A 2,838-nucleotide genomic window follows, 5' to 3' on the forward strand; every position below is an offset into this window, starting at 1 on the left:
TTTAAGTCCATATCAGGGAGAACACCTGTGAAAGACTGAATATTTTAATGTGCAAGAACTTAGATATTATATAGGAGGCTGGATAAGGGTAGCTGGGGTCTTATTCTGAAAGAACAAGGCAAAAACTTAAACTGACAAGAGACTAAATGGTTGTGACCATGGAAGACTGAGGGGGCATGAGATGGGAGGCCACTGCAGCCACTTACCCTTGGAAACACAATAGTGGAGCTAGCTTTGAGAGACTGCCCAGCTCCTGCCTCAAAGGCAACTCTTCAGAGTCACAAACAGGAAGATACAAAGAAACCTATCCAATGCCCAGAGTGAGTATTTTGGGATCATTCAAGGGACCACTGTCATTCTGCCTGTGCTCAGGGTCATACTAGTTGTCCTTCCCTTTGTGTATCCTGTGGGAGCATTCTTCCCTACAGTTGCCTGCCTTTTGCCATGGGATTTTCTTGAGCAGTAACCCTGTCAGATTTGTCATCTCTTCTGCTTATCTTATGATGGCACAATTTTCAGGACTCTTGCAAGACTCTTGTTGTCAGTCATGGTAGAGTATTTACACCATGAACACTGGCAAATGCCACAAATATCCCTGCCTAGAATCTCCCCAGCATAGGTGGTGGAGCCATGGCCAAAGAGGAGGGCATAGAATAGGGAGAAAGTCTCTTAGTACTTTATTTAGATAGGATAGAACTAAACAGAAGTAGTTGAAGATATCCCTCACACTATTTATTTTCCTCAGTAATGATTATTTATCGAAGGTTTATGACATATTATACCCTATGATTATGAATATATTCTAGCACAATTTTTAAAAAGTTACCTATAGATGTTTGTCACCACTAAATACCTTGGGGGGAAAAAGACTTTGAAAATTGTAGTTTCAAATAAAATGAAAATACATTAAGAACGTAACATAATCTAGACGTCTTCTTCCTGCCTTGTCTTCGGCGTTTTTGGTTCTCAGAGCTGCTGATAGCAAGATGTCTTCAGGAAATGCTAAAATTGGGCAACCTGCCCCCAACTTCAAAGCCATGGCTGTTATGCCAGATGGCCAGTTCAAAGATCTCAGCCTATCTGACTACAAAGGAAAATTACATTGTGTTCTTCTTTTACCCTCTTGACTTCACCTTTGTGTGCCCCACGGAGATCATTGCTTTCAGTGACAGGACAGAGGAATTTAAGAAACTCAACTGTCAAGTGATTGGTGCTTCTGTGGATTCTCATTTCTGTCACCTGGCATGGATCAACACACCCAAGAACCAAGGAGGACTGGGACCCATGAACATTCCCTTGGTATCAGACCCCAAGCGTACCATTGCTCAGGACTATGGAGTCTTAAAGGCTGATGAAGGCATCTCGTTCAGGGGCCTCTTTATCGTTGATGATAAAGGTATCCTTAGGCAGATCACGGTAAATGACCTTCCTGTTGGTCACTCTGTGGATGCGACTCTGTGACTGGTTCAGGCCTTCCAGTTTACTGACAAGCATGGGGAAGTGTGCCCAGCTGGCTGGAAGCCTGGCAGTGATAGCATCAAGCCTGATGTCCAGGAGAGCAAAGAATATTTCTCTAAGCAGAAGTGAGCGCCGGGTCGTTTTAGGGCCGGGCTGCAATGGGTGGCCATGAAAATAAAATCTCTTTTGTACTACTGTCATGCTTAGAACATAAGACTTTAGACTCTGTACAGATGTGGTATGGGGACAGGACAGACCTTTCCTGCAGGGGTTGGGGAGGCCAGCCTTTCTTCCTCTAGAGAGAAGGGCCTGAGCTGTTATGGGGCAGGCCAACTGTTATGTACGGTAGCAGGGCATCACGTTTTGTCTTTTGTTGTTTCTATTAAACTTGAACTGAGACAAAAAAAAAAAAAAAAAGAACATAATCTATTCCAAAAAATCATGAAATCTGATTAAAAATATGAAGAATAAACCCATGTAGATTGGACACATAAAAAAACCTGATTCCCATACTGCATAATTGCCCTCACCAAGAAATCAGGATTTTCTTTTCCCTCTGTCTTTGGAACTATTCAAGCAAAAGACTATTAACAGCCTGATGATCCTGCAAAACATGTTTACCTCAGGAAAATTACTGGGCAATATGGAAACCACAGGAGTGGGCTGAGTTGCCCACCCAAATGCTCTATGTTGTCTTCAATTTAAGGTTTGATGAATCAGAGCTAAAAAATGTGACACCCCAATACACACCTGTTTCTATGAGGAAGTCAAGTGTCAAAAAGTCCATGAACACCATCTCCCTGGTTTCTTATTAATGACATGACACTATTGAGAATTTTGGAAGTTGTCCCTACAGCCTCCCAAAGGTCATTTGTAACTACATCTCCTATGAGCTCCGAGCCCTTGCCACCCATGAAATAAAGTTGATCGGCTGACAGTAATGAGACAAATATGTATTAGCTTCATGCCTCGGAAACTGTAACGCCCCCAGTGAATCCTTGACATTTACTGTGTGCAATTTCCCCTGGTGTAAAATGCAGTTTAAAAAACAACGGGAACGCATGAACATGCCGGCAATGACGATGCCAGCCAGGAACTGACTTGTTTAAACGACGTTACAACCTGTTCCTTGAGTATTGATTAGAGTGCATGAATAAAATAGCTTCAGGTACTTGGAAGGGATTTTTAATAGCAAATAATTCTTTCACAACAGTTTCTTTCGATTTGAATCAGGACCTGGCCATTACAAAAAAAAAAAAAAAATCTAGCTTTTAGAAATGTGAATTTTTCACAAAGCAAGGCTTAATAACATAAATCTGGTACCATCACTTCCCAAAGCACCTACAATAACATCCAAAATCTAAACTCTTACAGCTCTAC

General features: G+C 41.8%; 1 pseudogene; it reads left to right on the forward strand.

The window, feature by feature from the left end:
- Nucleotides 1-986: 986 nt before the first annotated feature.
- LOC113929353 lies at nt 987-1,851 on the forward strand (annotated as a pseudogene).
- Nucleotides 1,852-2,838: the final 987 nt, after the last annotated feature.

The sequence above is a fragment of the Zalophus californianus genome, chromosome 5 (assembly GCF_009762305.2).
Source record: "Zalophus californianus isolate mZalCal1 chromosome 5, mZalCal1.pri.v2, whole genome shotgun sequence".
NCBI lineage: Eukaryota > Metazoa > Chordata > Mammalia > Carnivora > Otariidae > Zalophus > Zalophus californianus.